The sequence below is a fragment of the Xyrauchen texanus genome, chromosome 8, assembly GCF_025860055.1.
Source record: "Xyrauchen texanus isolate HMW12.3.18 chromosome 8, RBS_HiC_50CHRs, whole genome shotgun sequence".
Taxonomy (NCBI): domain Eukaryota; kingdom Metazoa; phylum Chordata; class Actinopteri; order Cypriniformes; family Catostomidae; genus Xyrauchen; species Xyrauchen texanus.
The window spans coordinates 6,691,295-6,710,089 of record NC_068283.1 but is presented as its reverse complement, the minus strand read 5'-3'; the positions used below and the strand labels follow the sequence as shown (position 1 = coordinate 6,710,089).

General features: G+C 37.1%; 1 long non-coding RNA gene across 1 annotated transcript; it reads left to right on the top strand.

Moving 5' to 3' along the window:
* Window positions 1-5,348: 5,348 nt before the first annotated feature.
* LOC127648078 (uncharacterized) lies at window positions 5,349-6,940 on the top strand. The gene is made up of 3 exons (XR_007971136.1): window positions 5,349-5,424; window positions 5,524-5,661; window positions 6,802-6,940. It is a non-coding gene; the product is annotated as an uncharacterized LOC127648078 (long non-coding RNA).
* Window positions 6,941-18,795: the final 11,855 nt, after the last annotated feature.

The following is an 18,795-nucleotide window of genomic DNA, read 5'->3' as shown; positions in this document are numbered from 1 at the left end:
GCACCATCAATGCAAGCAACCCCCTCCCACCTGAGATCAGGCTGTAATGGATTATTCCAAGGTTTTATGCATCTACACAAGTTCATAAACTGGCGAAAGTAAGCCAAAATGCTCTGACTGTTTCGTGTGATTTCAATATATGCTCTGGGGCAAGATGCATGCTCAGCTAAATTGTTGCTAGTTCAGATTGGTTTGAATTTGTGGAAAGGAAAAATTCAATGGAATCAAGACTTCCTACGGTAACACTGTCTTTCCAAATGGATCAGATTGCTGCCACCCGCCACTGCTTCCATGAGGCCAGCACTCACTATAGTCAACAATACATAGTGTTGATGATGATTATGATATTGGCGTTGACACTCGTAAATAAAAAAAATAAAAAATTCTCAGACTGTCGATATATTTTTGTCTTTTATTATGTTTTCAAATTTAAAAGTTAATCAACACCTTCTTAACCCTCTGAGGTCGACGGACGCCCCGGCGTGTCCTGCTGGATTTTTCTGTCATTAAAGCAGAAACAACATAAAATTCTCCATCGTTTTGGGGCATACAGATAAGTGTAAGACATCATTAGAGACTATAAAGGGTCTACTTTTATTTGTGTACCCTCACAATAACAACAAACCCTTGTGATTTTGTAAAATAAAGAAAATAAAAAGGAAAAGCTGTCAAACTCCGCGAATACTTATCACACAAACATGAAACATGTCCAAAGAAAGCTTAAAATGTCTACTTGTAAATAAAACGATTCAAATTTAAAACAAATATTCTCCCTCAGTGTAATCTGTATGAAATAAAGCGATGTACCGTTTCACCTGGCACAGCTAATTATCCCTAATGTGACCACACCCACTGGCAGAGTGCGCTATTCACACTGTAATGTGCTGAGGCAATCGATGCAAATGGTAAACACCCCATCTGTGCCTTAAAAACATCTAGTCCATTCATTTTTCTGCACATTTGGAAGATCGCATGATACACAGGTGAGAAAGCTCCTGGATAGTGACAAAGAGTTCACATTTTCCTCAGAAGAAGAGCGGCACTCCGATGAACGTTTATATTTTGAAGAGAGACTTTATCCAGCAGAGGATACAATTTCGGACGAGTCATTTAGTTTTCATTTGTTGACATGCTATTTTATATAATCATGTACATATTTTACTAGTGGGACTGTTTCCAGACTTGCCAGCCAGGTTTCAGAGTATTGAAATTTGAAAAATGTCCTAATTAGCAAGTTTTAGTTACATTTAAATGCTGTTTCGGCTAAAGCAGGAATTTAAATTGTATGCTGTATGATATAAATATGATATGCAATATGATATAAAAAATAATATGAATGTTTAGATTATATTTTAACTAGTGTTTATGCTGCCTCATTATCATTAATTAGGCTTGTGCTTGCAAATATATGTTTGGGTGTAAATGAGTAAAATGCACTTTAAATATGCCCATATTAGAAAATCAGCATAGTATAATGATTTCTGAAGGATCATGTGACACTGAAGACCGCAGTAATAAATAATAAAGTCTTTATGTAAAGAAAATGTATAGTCATATTACTTCTTTTAACTTAAAACTTGATTTTGATAATTAAGTCTCCTCATATTCATTAACTTTGTCACATTCCTCATTGATAGGCCAAGGGGAGGGGTCTTTTGTCTCCTCGGGCGTGAATTACATCAATATTCATGATCATTCACGCCTCCTCGCATATGACCTTTCTAACACTAAAAGTGTCTTACCAAAGTTGGTAACACTTTATTTTAGGGATCAGAAATTAGACACTAATTAATGACTAATAACTGCATTTGTAAGTAACTAGTTAAGTACTTGTATGCCATTACAAGCTATTTATAAGGCCTTTATTGGCTGTTGTCTTATTTTTGTCTAATAGCCCCTTTATACTTTTTTCTGTCCTAACAATGTACTAATTAGCTAAAAATAAAACAAACTAATAGCTTGTACTGTGCCAATTACACACTTTATAAGTTCCCAGTACAATGTGTGAATATGTAGCTTATAAGTATGAAATAAATATAGAATGGGCATTTCAACAGACATTTAAATTTGCAGAGAAACACTAGCAGTTGTTCTATACTAACAAATGATTTATAACTGAAATATTCCCTTTATTAATAGGTAACAAGCACATTTATCACTAATAAATACAATATTACTTCAGATTATGTTCCCTATTCTAAAGTAAACATTTGCTGTTTTCCAATAAGAAAAGAGACATGTAATATTGCAGTGAACAACTCAGTGTTTATTGTTTTTATGGTTCAAGAGAACAAACTGATGAGACACATCTTGACTAATCACAATCAATTGCCAAACAGTTTATTGACAAATTTGTTTTTAACACAAAGATGATGATGGTCACAGAATAAACTGAACATCTACATCTTTTCACACAGGATACTTCCTTCTGATGTCATGCAAAATCATTCCCAGGGGGCCATTTTTATGTATGTCACCACGCCAGTACGTCCACTCAATTACTTTTAAGTGGTCTTTGAGCCTGCTTTCTGTGCGGTTCCCCCTACATCTCCACACTGTTGCCTTGCAAACTCCCCACAATCTCTCAGTGTTCTGTGTGTGAGCACCTGTCTGAGGATCAACAAAAACCTCTTTATGGTTCACAGTTAGATGGTTATATCCAGCATCTCTGAGACCGTTATAGGCTCTCCACCCATCTGACACAACAGTGCTTCCTTGTCTCACATGCTTCTGGAGAATTGGCACGAGGTGTTGAGCTGAACGCTGATTGACAACTTTCAGAATGGGTCTTCTGAACTCCTCTTTGACCCCAAGCATTCCAAACACCCATGATGCCCTGTTGCTCTGTCTTCCTCGGTTGTACTAAAAATACAGAATTTAAAAATTTATTGTATCATTCATCTTTACTATAAAGTGTGAACAGATGTAACTGAACATATATTACCTTTCTTTTGTGGCCAAATTTGCTCTCATCAATAAAAACAATTTCATGTCTTTTTCCAATTTTCAGGTCACCTCTTCTCCTCATTCTTTTAATTGCAGATTTGCAGACTCCACGCAGACGATAAGCAAGTTTAGTCAGTGTAGAAGAGCTTCCAGTGATGCCTTCCTGTAGCATGTCCACTTGCCGCAACCTGAGTCCTTGTGAAAATCTACAGTTTAAAAGCAAACACAGAAGAAGAAAAAAAAAACATCAGGATCATAACACATATCTTAATACTCAGTTCACTGTCAATGTTATATTATTAACATTGCTAACAAGTATAAGTTCTGATATTATCTGCTTGAATAATATACTACAAAAGATTTTCCTCCTAACACAAATAATTCTTACATAATAACAAATAGTTATTATAACTCTATTAAAACAATAATCATTATGTAACAAATACACAATGATATATTCTTACCTGTAAATATAATGCATCCATGTCTGGAGGCTTAGATGAGACTTGGAAAATATTGAGCCACTTCGGATGCTCTTGGTGTATGATTTACTGTGGCATTTATCCCGACACACCCTAGCAGAGGATAAAATAATTAAAATAAGTATACAAGCTTCACAACACCAAAAATATTTTAAAATGTAATACTTTCAAAGCAAATGCATAGTTTAAAGACAGATGATATTAATAAAAAACACACAATTATTTTTATAATAAAATTCTAATATTTATTATATATGTGTTTTGTTCAGGACAAATGGAATGTTTTTTTAGTTCTTTTTAACCCATTTTTACAGATTAAAATAAAATGAATAATAATAAAAAAGTTAAATACAAAGATTACAGTTATTTTATCAATACTATTGTATTACTTTTCCAGTTTATAATTGGGAATTTTTTTTTATAAAGTATTTTAGATAAAAACATGTTTTTCACAATAAAAATGTGTGTGACTATATCCTTTATTATTATTATTATTATTATTATTATTATTATTATTTAATTTTAATCAATTTCTATGAGACTTGGACAATATTGAGCCACTTCAAATGCTCTTGCTGTATGATATCTGAATAAACATGTTTGAATCTTTGAGTTGTAATTATTCTAACATTTGAATGACATCTAATAATGCACCAAATAGGGTTGCATTCTCAACATTAAACTGAACAAATAAAAGACTACTAAATAAAACAGACATTCCCTTTAAAAATAAATATAATAAATTACATATTATATTACATGATACATAGAATAGTATACTGAATATCATATAAGATGCCATTGCTCCAATTGGCATGACATTACAATAGATTAACGTTACATTGTAAACAATAGGCCACGTTGACATAAATTGAGACAGGGGTGAGGCTCTTTCACTGAATTTGACGAGAAACACAGTTGAATAATAATGAACATGGGATAATATAAAGCTTTTCTTACCATGCTGCTTCCTTTTCATTGTAGAAGTCTCTGAATTTCATGATGTGGTGGCATGATGGGCAATGCATGTATTTCACGAGTAATCCTTTTTGCATCAACCAATGAACAAATTTTTTGTTCATATTCAGCTGATGGTCTGAAAAATATTCTCCGCAGAAAATCATAATTTGAAGCCATGACGCTTCAAGGCGGAACTATTTCAGACTTTGACACAATATGTAGCGCGTATAGGTAGTGTATTTGAATTTCGTGGGTGGTCTAGACCCGCGCAGTGCACTCACTTCCTGTCCAATCAGACGCAGCAATCAATCAGCAAAGCAGGATTTCATCAACAGCTGAAAGAGCATCAAGATCTTGAAAAATAAACTCTCCGCATAGCCATCGATCGAAATGGTATGTCCTTCATGATAAACTTTGGTGTTGTTTGTTTTTAAGTTATTTTACATCCATGTTAGTGTTTCAGTTATATTAGTCTACATATCCTTAACTAATAGCTTGCTAGCATTTAGGCTAATCTTTGCGTATTTTATTTAACATCTAATCTAATTTATTTATTTAATTAGGTATAAAACATTTAATGGTCCTGGCGTTTTAATAACCAAGTTGTTGTGTATTTGACAACAGTACGTAAGCAGGGTGATTAGTACTGTGTAAAAGTTTTATACGTGTTACTTTAACTCGCCAACCCACTTGCTTAAAATGAGATGAGACAAAATGTATGGTAATATATATTTGATGGACAGTAAAAGAAAAAAATTTTTTTTTGTACTTTTGTCATCCAATAAAATAAACAAATCACATATTTTAGTTTTTATTGCATTTTACAAAATATTACAACTTTTCTGGGGTTATGAGGTAATAGGGTTAATAAAAATACATTCCTGTGATCCTTTTATACAGCCAAAGCGCAAGTTGAAGCTACAACACAAGCAGCAGGAGTCCATTCAGGAGAGCTCTAACGATGCAACACCTAAAGAGCTGGAGGAAAATGAGCCTTCTTTACCAAGCTGCAGCAGCAGCCAGGGTTCTGATACTAGTATGTTGTCATTTTGTCTATGTCATAAATATCAATTTGTATTTGTGTCCAGTATTAATTGTTAGTTACTAATATTTATTTGTGATATGTTGTTTCTAGGCATTTTTTCCATGAAAATGAAGATAGAATTTCTGGAAGAGAAAATAAAGTGGCAAGAAAAAATGATCGGAGAGCTAGAAAATGAACGTGATTTTCTCCGAGAACAGGTTCTTGGGAAAGCCAAAGGACAAGATGTTGGTCAGTATAATAATATGTTTCATGATGTGTGTGCAGTATTTATTACATACAAGCAATTTACACATCAGACTTTTAAACTTTTGGCATTTTCATTTATTTCACTTTATGGCTGCTGAGTGCTATAAGCTTTGGCTAACAGCATTAGATATTTTCAACATTGCCTCAATGTGACGTTACTCTGTCTATGCTTTTGCAAAACGTGTCAAATCTGACTAGGAATGATTTGAATTTTCCAAGTGAAATGAGCACTAGAAGTGCAACTGTGCATTTTATTAGCTTTTTAACTCAAATGACGAGTACAATGGCTGATTGCAACATTGTAAATACTTTGTTTTTCACTCTATAGACCTTATTCAGAGCAACACCATGACAGGTATAAAAGCAAGGCTTTTCCAGGAATTTTCCGGGAATCTGTAAAAGCTCCTAGATGACTTAAAAATTTCCATAGCATTGTTTTTTCCATAGGAAATTGTTTTGCCTGAAATCACTTGGAAAAATATTTTTGCTCTTTTTAATCAAAAAACATTTTAACAATAATACAGCCAGTTGTTATACGGTCTATAATACTCTGCTGTTCTATGATATCTAAACGTTTTTACTGCAACACATCTTTGGAAAGAGGGCACATTTTGTTACTTTTATTACTCACACTGTGCAATGTTGACGTGCTTCAGTGAGCGAATAGGGATCTGAAGCCACAAAATCAACACAATGAAGCAATGTCACCCCACCTGTGACAGGATTATGTGCAAACCAAGTGAAGGGGTGAAAGAAATGCCCTATGTTAAGCAAACGCACACCAATCAGGGAATGGCCATTATTGTACGTCAGAGAACTATAAGCATTTTGAATGGAAAGTGAATTGTATCAAGATACATGTTTGACACTCTTTGCAAAATTGTACACAGTCACATTTATAAAAATGTATAATCTCAAAAATTCTGAAGATCTGTTTCTTTTTGAATTAGTAGTGTCATTCAGATAATGATTAACTACTTTTTCTAAATAATTGTTGTTTATTGTCTAAGGCTGCAGGCAGAATGAAAATAAGGTGTTTTTAATGTGTAAACCTGCCAGTTAACTGTCAATAACTGATGTTGTTCTAAAAGTGATGATTTGAAAATGTTTATTTATTTTTAGCACCTTTCAGTGTCAAACAAGAAGTCCACCACCATGATCCCAATGATGACACTACCTCCTCATCACAAAATTTGAGCGAATCTGATGAGCCTGTACTAATAGACAACAAACAGAAGAAAAGGAAGAAGGTGGCACACCATTCCCTTCGACATCACATTAGAGGTCAGTGGCTTTTCTACATTGTTTCGAATGCTTACATTATATCATATAAAGGTATACTGCTGTTGTTTCCCCATACACCTGAATTTGCTTTCAACAATGTTGTTTTAAGTTCATTGAAAAATCAACTCAGTCATGATCTGGTCCAGAGCTGTTAAATGGATGACCTGCCATAGCAGTAAATGGTTAATTGATTTTTCATGGTTTCTTTTTCAATTATTAAGGTTTTTTTATTTATTTTATTTTTTATACCATTGTAAGCGTGTGTTCTCTGTCTATGGAAATATGTTTATAATTTTAATGTGAAATGTTTCTATTTAATTCGTTTTTTGTTAAATGAATGAGAATTTTCTCGTCACTTACTCACCCTTTTGCCATCTTAAACTTTTATGACATTATTACTTCTGTGGAACAAAAAACAAATATTTTGATGGAGATGTATATCCTCAAAATACACATGAATAAACTACATAAAAGCATCATACAGGTTAGAATAAGTGGTTCAAGTCATTTCTTCTGAAGAAATGTGATTGGAGTTGGTTGAGAAACACTTTCCTTCTTGACATTGTAGAATTTATATTGTTTGCAAAGACACTGGCAGTGTTCTTAGCACAATGCATGGATTAAGTATGAGGCAGTTGTAAGTGAGTTTCAATTAATGATCCAACTAGGAGACTGCAACCTACACCAGATACCATATGGATTAAATTACTCAAGACGTATTGAACAAAATAGTTTTCTACTGCCTTAATATTCTTTTTGGGGTTTTAAAGTTTTAGTACTCATTGACTTGTGTTGTATAGAAATAATATCATCACATCTCCATCAAAATATCATGGTTTGGATTTTGCTGAAGAAATGAAATATACAAGTTAAACAGCATAAGAGTGAGTAAATCATTTATTATCTATTTTTTAAGTATTCTTTTGACTAAAATTATCTCTGAAATATATGATTTAAAAAAAAAAATAGAAATGATATTACATATAAAACAAGGGTGTGTTTTTGCATCCACATTTTTAAATTAATTCCAAATAAATAAAACTAGTCCTAAAAAACTGCATTATCAGTTACCGTCACAATATGTAAGACATGCAAGACTTTTTGTGTTTCTGTTTACTGTTTTTCTTTATATATTTCATTTAATTATGTTTATTTAATATATATTTAATATACATTTAATAATGATTTAATATTTAATATATATTTCTTTATTATTTTTGCAAAGTTAAAGGTCCAGAGGAGGTCATCAGCCGCTACCATCAAGTCCTCAAAACCTTCAGGAAAGTTCAGCACCATGTCAGAGGCATTCCATCGGCACAATGTTGACAGAGGCACCATTGCAGCAACAGCACCAATAGCAGAGCTTCAGATTGCAGACCCCAAGACCTACAGCACCCTGGTGTTCGATGCAGCTATGGAAACATTGCTTGCTTTTGCAAAAAGATGTGCCAGTAGTGTGAATCCTGAAATTAAAAGATCCATTGAAGATCTCAAAGCTCGAGGGCATCTATTGCCCATTTTGATGAAGTATTGAATTATGTGTTGCTGCAAGATTTTGTTCAAGAAAAATCTGTTCAGTAAAAGTAAAAGTTTAGATAATTGTTTTAGATTAAAGAAAAAGTGTTGAAAAGGACCTGAAAGGGCCCTTTAAGTTTAAATTTCTATTTAAGATTGTTACAATTAAAACAGTGTTTTTATTGATTTTTTTATTTATTATTATTATTCAAGATGTGTCTCATCAGTTTGTTCTCTTGAACCATAAAAACAATAAACACTGAGTTGTTCACTGCAATATTACATGTCTCTTTTCTTATTGGAAAACAGCAAATGTTTACTTTAGAATAGGGAACATAATCTGAAGTAATATTGTATTTATTAGTGATAAATGTGCTTGTTACCTATTAATAAAGGGAATATTTCAGTTATAAATCATTTGTTAGTATAGAACAACTGCTAGTGTTTCTCTGCAAATTTAAATGTCTGTTGAAATGCCCATTCTATATTTATTTCATACTTATAAGCTACATATTCACACATTGTACTGGGAACTTATAAAGTGTGTAATTGGCACAGTACAAGCTATTAGTTTGTTTTATTTTTAGCTAATTAGTACATTGTTAGGACAGAAAAAAGTATAAAGGGGCTATTAGACAAAAATAAGACAACAGCCAATAAAGGCCTTATAAATAGCTTGTAATGGCATACAAGTACTTAACTAGTTACTTACAAATGCAGTTATTAGTCATTAATTAGTGTCTAATTTCTGATCCCTAAAATAAAGTGTTACCCAAAAGTTCAATTACTATATTGTTTTGTATGAATGAGTGATCAGGATGGTTTTCACATCATTTTGTAGCAAAAACTGTAGGCTACAAGATCCAGTTCTCAAAAGTCTTGTGGACAAATGTTTAGTATGTGTTATATGTGTATCGGTGTTCAAATTACTGTTAAATTCATGCTAAGATTGGGACATCTCGCCATTGGTTGTTATGGCAGAATATTTGCATGTATTTGCATAGGTTACATAGTGGGGTGGCGCTACGTGATCCACAGCAGAGCCTCATATCTCTCGCTGTTGGTAAGTTGCTCTGATGATTGCTCTGTTATTAAAATGAATTATGTTCATCAGCAGTCGCAAAAGAATGTATCTGATTAATCTGTGATCATTCTGATCCTGTCAGTCAGGTCAAATGTGTAATATTTGCAGAGATAAAACCAAGACTGTGAATGTGTGTAATTAACTTATTTGTGAACAGAAAGTGTGTTTATTTCATTTGAAAGATGACTGAGCAACATTGAGCCACTGTATTTTACCTGCCTTTGGTTGTTTGTCCCAGGGTATGTGTTTTTATGTAGTGTATACATGTTCTGTGTTAAGAAATTCAAAATGTAATCGAAATAACCTGCACATGTGGATTGCTCACACGTGCTGCATGACTGCATCATTAAAGTCACAGGGTTGTATTTTCCTTCTTTTCTATATTCCCTTTATATAAATATTACATATAAAAATGATAGTCATTCACTGTGTTTCGATGCCTTGAATTAGAACATGTTTCTATATTGCTATAACAGTAATGAGGGAATAAAAGACACATATTTTTGTATTTTATTTTTAATACTTATTTTATTTGTGTATTTCTGAACGCTATATGATCACTATCAAAATGTGAAGCTGTGAGATGAGCAGCAGAGCCTCATATCTCTCGCTGTTGATGACTGAGCAACATTGAGCCACTGTATTTTACCAGCCTTTGGTTGTTTGTCCCAGGTCCAATAAAAGAGAAAGCCTTGAGTGACCATCCACCTGCTCTCAGAGTGATTCCTTACACACAGGCCCAGCCAAATCTGGCACAACCAGGGAGAAAGACACAACCTCGGAAACATTTTTGTTTGCTGTTGAGCAGTCTAGTGCTGTCACAGAGACCGATGATGTATGTCAGGCACTTTTTGTATTTCAATGATATGTTTCAGGACTTAGTAATATTTTCTCCATACCATTCCATTCCATAAAATAATAATAGTAATAATAATAAAAAGCTTACAATACCTTTAAGGGAAAAATGACGTAAATGTGTGTTATTAAAGAGGGCCTCGTTCCTGTACTTTGTCTAGGGTCCCCAAATCACTAAATCCACCCTGCACAGAGGTCACAGTATATGAGCACAGGGCTTTAGTTTGATTTCATCAGCCACAGATTATAACAGAGCCACCGCAGTATTGTGGTGTTGACGTACTGTGACGACATTCAGGGCTGTTTATATCTCTTTACTTCCTGCAATTTATTAAACGCATCTATAGTGATGTCTTCCTTTCTTCACCATCTATTATCTTAATTAGTTCAGAGAATCCGGTGACGTTCATAATTGTTTTATTCAGTTTTTGTTCAACAATCCTTTTCATGACCCTAAGTTCTTCTGCTTCAGAACTGGTTTACTTAGAGACCTGGATTTAGAGTACCATAATTGAAAAGAATACAAAAATATCCTTAATATCAAACAATAGTACCATGAACTGCAGCGGAACACAAACGTATATTTTAGGCAATGAGTTCCTAATGAACCTTTCCCAATTTCCTTGTCATACAAGGGAAAATCAGTATCAACATTCTTAAAAATGTTCTGCTATTGTGTTCCATGAAAGAAAGTAAGTCGTTTGGGTTTGGAATGTCACATGGGTAAGTAATTGTCAGTTTCATTTTAGGGTGAACGATCCCTTAAACATGATATAGGCTGAATATGAAAATCCCACATTTTTGTCTCTTGAATTTAGATGGTTTTATGCTCTCAGCAAGACTGATCTCACAGTGAATTCAGAAACACTATGTTGAATTTTCTTGAGCAAAAATGTGAAGCTCTTCCCCCTCTGGCCGCAGTGGGAAGTGTTTTTGAAGGGGGGTGCCAAAAGTGAGTTGAAAAGTTGTTTTTATTTGTAATATAATACAGTGAGCCTTAAACTTAACCATCAGTAGAATAAATTTATTATTAGAGGGATTAAAGAACCTCTGAAATGCTTTCTTCACTCATTATATGAACACATTTACTTCCTGGATGAGAACCCAGATTTCCCACATGGCTGACGCTACACGCGTCCAGTAGTGCCACAGGAGAAAGTAAATGTGTACTAATGCAAAAAGGTTTGATGGGGCAATTCCAGGGTATGGAACATTTAAAAGCAACATGCTGACTTGCCGTGGGATCATGTAGTCTCGGCAGCCAATAATTCATCAAACAAAACACAATTCTGGATAAGCTAAAACCATAATGCTAATGCTATATAATTCAGTAGTTCTTGACTGGTTTTGCTTATGGACACAGTACCAAACAGTCTCAAAATTGTTTTATTGTACAAAAGAAAGCACATTGTAGTCAGCACAAACCATGTTTATCCTTGATGTAAGGAACATTTATATTAATTTAGTCATATTTTCTTTTATCTGCCATAGTTTTGTTCATGGTTTTAGAGAATGAGGACAAGTCATGCAACATATTCGAGTTACCATCTGCCATCTACCTAATTTGGATAGTTACTGCCAAGTGACTGATGAATATTCCTATTAAAATACTACAATTGAACATAAAGCCTTTGACTTCAACAATAAAAAAATATTGTGATTTTACCTTGAAATTGTAAAAGCCTGTGTATTTTACTATTCTAACTATACACAAATATGATTCATTGCATTTCATTATTTGCATTTAGCATTGTTTTTCCCTGCAGTCCACCAGTATACAGCACTGCTGTACAACAACTGCAGTATTACATACTATATCTTCATTCAGGGTTCTTTATTATTTCAGTGAAATTGGTGACATTCACAGTTTTACCATTACCTTTTTTTCCAATGTACCTTTTTATATCTCTTAATGCATTAAATTTTTATAGCTCAATGGCATAAAGCCTCAAAATTAGACATCAGGGATGGGTCGATAATTTCTTGACACAAATGAGGCAAGTTTCTCTTTATTCTCTTTAATGTATGCACTCATTTACAGCTCTTTTTCTCCCATTGATGGAGATGCTCCATTACCCCCAATGAGGTCTGGCAGTAGACATGCCTCACTGCAGAGGCCAGTTGCACAAAGCTTATTGAACAAGTTTCAGGGTGACAAAACCAGATAGAGCCAAAGTGATTTAGACTGGGTTCAGCAATCACAAGATGCTCACTATTACTGTACTTTGTCAACTCAGAGTTTGATCCTATGTTCATGCTTGATTCTGAAGTGCATGAATGAGTGACATTTGCAACAACCAGCAATTGCAGAAATCTTGTAGAGAGTCGGCACAAATTACTTCTCGCGAGAAATTCAGCATGATTTAAGTCTGCCGCGGAAGTTAAAAAAATAACAAATAAAACCACCCGCACCAAGACATGGCAGCCTCAGGAGGAGGTATTTCAGGGCCAGAAATACAGCCATCAACCTGAGACAGTGACTGTGACAACCGAGTTGACGACTCTCCTATCCCCTTAAGCTGGATGACCACTTAAGGCCGCTACCCTGCCTGTCAGGGAGGCGCCTGTCGTTAGCAGCCTGCGACAACAAGACGCACCTAGAGTGGGACCCAAGGCAAAAAACCGGGGTCTGAACCACATAGGAAGGGAACGAAGCCTGAGGCATGTAACCCTATTTAGCCTAGGGGTTTTGGCCCTTGAAAGAAATCCCCTGGCTTTTGGCCACAACAAAAACGGTCTCATGAGCAGAAGGTCCAGAGGGATCACCGTGGACGCGGTCGCCCTGAGACCTGGAAATCGTTGATACTGATAGCAGTGCAACCTTGACCTAGCCTGACTTTGCTCAGGGTGATCTGAATGGACTCAATCCTAGCGGGAGACAGTTGTGCCCGCATTGTGATTGAACTCCATACGATGCCCCGATAGACAGTGTTCCATGCAAGAGCCCAACGAACGATCTTTCTTTTTTCTTTTTCGTGAGTGCTGACTCCCGGAAGCAAGCGGAGGCGAGCACGAAGCACTCTGCCTGTTAAAGCAAATTTTTTTTTCTTTTTTTTGAAATATAATATTTTCTAAACAGAAGAGAAAATTTAACAACGTTCACTGCACACTGCCTAACTGATTCTAACTCCTAACAGAGGAAAGAACGTTTTGACAGGGTTTGTGAAACACACAGAAACAGAATCGCTCTGAAAAAAGAGTTTCTGACGACACCTGGTGATGTATCCATTTATAGCCTGGCCACAGGTGCATCTAATGATTACATCAGCCGAGGCTATAAATTCCAGTCAATGTTCATTGACGTGTTACACACACTATTTCAGCTCGGTTCACAGCTAGAGTTGTTCCCCGTAGCGCTTAGCAGCGCAGCATCAAAGTGAAGCTTTTTGTAAAGGGAACAGCCATGTAAGATCTAACAGTATGAACATGACCCTGTCTGTCTCCACCACCACAGCTCACAAGGCTACTCTTTGTGAATGATATGTGAATAAAAATAAGGTCATATTGCTAAAATCATGTCTTGGCATTTATTTTGAAAGCATTAAGTAACTTGTTCAATCAAATCTGGCTGTTTATTGGGATATGAAGAAATTGAAGTCAAATATTATCATTTACTGTATGTGAGTTGGTAATCTAAGTTCAAGTTAAAACTTTTTTGATGATAATTCAGAAAGAACCTACATTATTTCTTCACTGTAAGCCATTGGTAAACCTTTATAATAACTTTTTACCATTAACGTGATTACATTTAATGGTAAATGTAAATGTAATATTATAATGCTTAAAATATTATTAAAACTGCAGTGCTGCTTATATCCATCATTTAAAGCTGCTGATGCCACTGCTGCCACTCTTTCAGTTGCACACAATGAAAGCATATGAAAGCAAGTTATGCTTGTGGTGTACTACCTAAAATTAAGCAAATATTAGATTGAATTTCTTTCTGATCTATTTTCTCACCTACAATCATAACTTTAACATATTGCCTATGCTTGAATAAAGAAATTCAATAGAAAATGTTCTTATTTCTGGTTCATGTGATGTCACATACAGCAGAGAGTGCATTTGAGCTTACAGTGCACGTCTTCAGCCCTACCCTTTCTCCCATCATCACAATGATCAGTATTCTTCAGGCTGAAATGGTGCATGTGACCGTTGTGCTGAGGAGAAATAATGATGCTGATTTTCTGAAGGGGAAAGTGTGTGAGGAGAAACCTTTTTGACCTGTGTTCATCCTGTGGTGCTTAACATGAGCAAGGAGCACTGACCTTACATTTTATTTGACAACAGAAGGGATGACATGGGCTTCCCACTAAACTCTCAGTTGACCTGGGATAATATGCTAAATGTTCACCTCAGACTATTTCTGGAAAAAGTCTCCATGAAAACCTGAATAAAATAATCGAAGTCAGGGCTAAAAAATAAACAATTCTTCTGCTGGTCTAGTCATATTAACAAGCATTAAATAGTCATAACATGAGATTAGATTATACCTTTGCACAATGTTTGTAATTGTAAGTGTTCCTGGTATTTGACATTTCAGGTAAAACTGATGCTGTAAAACGTTGCAGTTATGTACGTAACCTTGGTTCCTTGAGTGGGAACGAGACACTGCATATGAACGCCATAGGACACCATCCGAGTGTCACGTGGTCTGAAGCCCTTATTCAATCACATCAATTCATTAGCTGATGGCACTTAAGAGACACCCCTAGGGAGATACGTCACAGGCTCCATAAAGGCACTTGCTTTCGTGCCATTGTGTCAGATGTTTTGCAAGAAGACACGAGGATATGCAGTTACTAGAGAGTATGGCCAGCTATGCAGAGTCTTGTTCCTACTCAGGGAAATGGAAGTGGAGCATAGTTCTAGCGGGAAGACCAGCAGGTGCACATCATCAATCATTAGCTGGGTAACTCCTAGCCAATCGCACGTAAGCCAATGCTTTATAAGTCCGCTCACAATCTATCACATTGCTGTTTCGGTGTGCTAACACTGCAACCGCCACCTCCCCACCACCACCAGTTGAGCCCTGTCCCGCAGGAGGGTAGGATCCTCGCCCCTGCCTCCTATCTCCGGCAGGACATGACGGTTCCGGGTACATCTACCTCGGACTGCCGGACGGGGCCTACGCCAAAGAGAGAGACATCACCTCCCATTTTACATCTATCAAATAAATGGCATCTCAAACTTCACTCAGGCCTGCGTGTCTTCCCGATAGAACCAAGGTTACGTATGTAACCGAGATGTTCCCTTTCATAGGAACTTGAGCTGTGTATGAACGCTATGGGAACAATATACATTCACGCCATGTGAACAGTAGCTGCCAACTGTCTAAGCCCATGTGGCAAGAATACAATGGCGCACAAGCGAGCTAAAGCATCTGAATAAATAAATTGTGGATTTACTCCTGTTCCAAAAGAGAGAACCTGGGAAGCAGGAGTCAAATCCTTGTCCAGATTAGACAATCTAACAAATGTATGCGGAGAGGACCACCTTGCTGCCATACAAATGTCCTCCAAGTACACACCTCTAGCCAAAGTCCATGAAGATGTCATGCTCATTGTAGAATGGGCTAGAATACATGAAGGTGAAGGTAAAACATGTGCTTCATAAGCATGCAAAATTGCACCAAAAGCCAACGAGACACCGAAACACCTCTTTTGCAGCCACCAAAGCACACAAACAACTGCTCTGACCTATGCCATTGGCTAATGTGGTCAACATAAACTCACAGCACCTGAACTGGGCAAAGCATATGTACCCTTTCATGCTCCTCTGACACAAATGGGGAGGAGAGAAGGACTGTAAATTAATGGTCTGTGAGCAAAATAGAAATAACCTAGGGCAAATAGCCCGAATGAGGTCTTAGCACAAACTTTTAACGCCCTGGCACAAAATCCATCCACAAGGGATTGATCGACAGGGCATGCAAATCACAGACTCTCTAAAATGATGACAATGCCACTAGCATGGCCATTTTAGGAGTCAAAAACGTACCAATAACTCGATAAGGCCTCGAATGGGGCACTCGAGAGCACCTCTAACACAACAGATAAATCCTATAAAGAAACACAGGTGGGACGAAATGGTCTAAGCCTGCATACCCGACAAGATAATGTCTAACAACAGAGACTCCATTGATAAGCGCATATTCAGCCGTTATAGATGCAACATAGATTTTAAGTGTTGCTAGGGTAACCCGGCCCCGAAATGCTCCTGAAAAAATTAGAATCAACCATAGCGGGGGATAAACCCCAGATAAAATATGCATCAATGCCCAGCAGTGCTAGGGGTGAGAGAGAAAACCAGAGGAGACAGTGCAACATCCTGCTCGAAGCGAACAGGTCCACTTCCGCTCTGCCAAACTTCCTCAGAATAGTTTTTTCAATTCTATGGGTATCAGACCCTGTCTGGATGGGAGATCTGCCCACAAATTCAACAGGCCTGGGTATCAGAAAGCAGGTCCATTTCCATGGCAACAGAGTATGGTAGCACCCACACGTCACTCTGAAGGGACAAAGTCATGCCTCAGTGTTTGAAGTCCCTTTGTGGAGTTCATCCAGCACTGAAAAAGGTCTTGCATATAACAAGCCCAGGAGAATGACAGCAGACGCTGCAATCATGAGTCCCAAAAGCCTGTGAAATGTCCTCGCAGGGAGCACACGTCCAATTCTGAACATTGCCAGAACATTGTGTAATGACAGAACACGAGCTGGAGACAGGCGTGCATTCATCTCCTGCGCACACGTTGTTCAACAGAAAATGGCCGTCGAGCTAGGTCTCAAAGCATGTCCTATGAGACTTACACTTTCACTCAGGGGAAGGGTGACAAATACAAGGAGGATTTCGGTGTCCGTTTGCACTTCTATCTTCTCAGACACAAAGCTGATATCCCAAACCGCTCCAGCTCACGGAGTCCGTTGAACTGGAACAAGTGGGGATAACGCCTTGGGGTACGAAGAGCTGTTGTCCTCGTCAGTCCCTTGTAATTTTCAGAAAACCACACTGAAATTTCTCTGAAATGTACATTGTGTCAACCATGTCTTTATGTGTTTGCCACTCAAAAGGGAGAAAAATTATCCTCGCTTAGGCGTGAGTCGCTAGAAACAAACACAGGCTTAGACAATTAATGCATTGAAGAACAGATTATCTGACTTGATGGCACGAAAGCGAGCACCTTTATGGAGCCTGTGATGTAGCTCCCTAGGGGCGTCACCCGGTTAGGCCTGTCACACATATTTCAGGTTCTGACTCAGACCGCTCTATTACATTTAGGAGAATAATCAAGGAGAATAATCAATAAGTTATGGATTAGATATTGCTTTTTGTTGATTGGTGATGTAATCAATAATGCAATCATGTAATCCATAAAAATGTAACTGTAATCTGATTATGCATGGAACAAAATGTAATGCAATCCAACTACAAGTACTCACTTTTTTGTAATCTGATTAGATTAATCCAGATGTAACATGTAATATATTACTACCCAGCACTAGCCAGGTTTTAACGCTCTTCTCTATAATATGATCATTATTTGATGAACTACTGTGTGGAGCAGAACATGGTGAGGGAGAGAGAGTCCCAGTCACACAGACCTGACAGATCAACCCCTTTGAGGTTACATGGCGAGTCGGAGACCTCGATTATGAAGTTAAAAGAATGGATAAAGGCGGGGCACGTCAAATTTGCCACCTCAACCTCTTTAAACTATGGAGAGAGATGGTCCTTGTGTCCATGGCGATGGTAGTTCCGGAGAGGGCGGAGCTCGGGCTCGAGTTCAAAGCCAATTCATTCATCCTGGTCCCTTTTGGAGACCACCTCTCAACGTCCCAGCTCACAGAGGTGGGCAGGTTGCAAAAAGAGTTTGCAAACGTGTTCTCTCCTCTCCCCAGTTGGACTAAACTCATACAGCACCATATCGAGACCACCGTGAGTGGTTGTGTGTAGTCAGTCATACTGCGTACCCGAGCACAAGAAAAAGGTGATTCGGGACAAATTAGAGGCAATGCTCGAAATGGGGGTAATAGAAGATTCACACAGCGATTGGGCGATTGTTCTTGTACCTAAGATTGATAGGTCAGTCCTGTTCTGCGTTGATTACCGGAAAGTCAACGCGATGTCTAAATTCGATGTGTACCCAATGCCCCGAATTGACGAACTGCTTGATCGGTTGGGTGCGGCTCAATTTTATTCAACTCTGGATTTAACTTAGAGATTTTGGCAGATCCCCTTAACTCCATTATCCCGAGAAAAAACTTCTTTTCCACACCGTTCCGATTACACAAATTTGTCACTCTTCCGATCGGTTTGTTCGGGGCTCCAGAAACGTTCCAGCGCCTCATGGATAAGATCACCCGGCAACACGCTGTGTA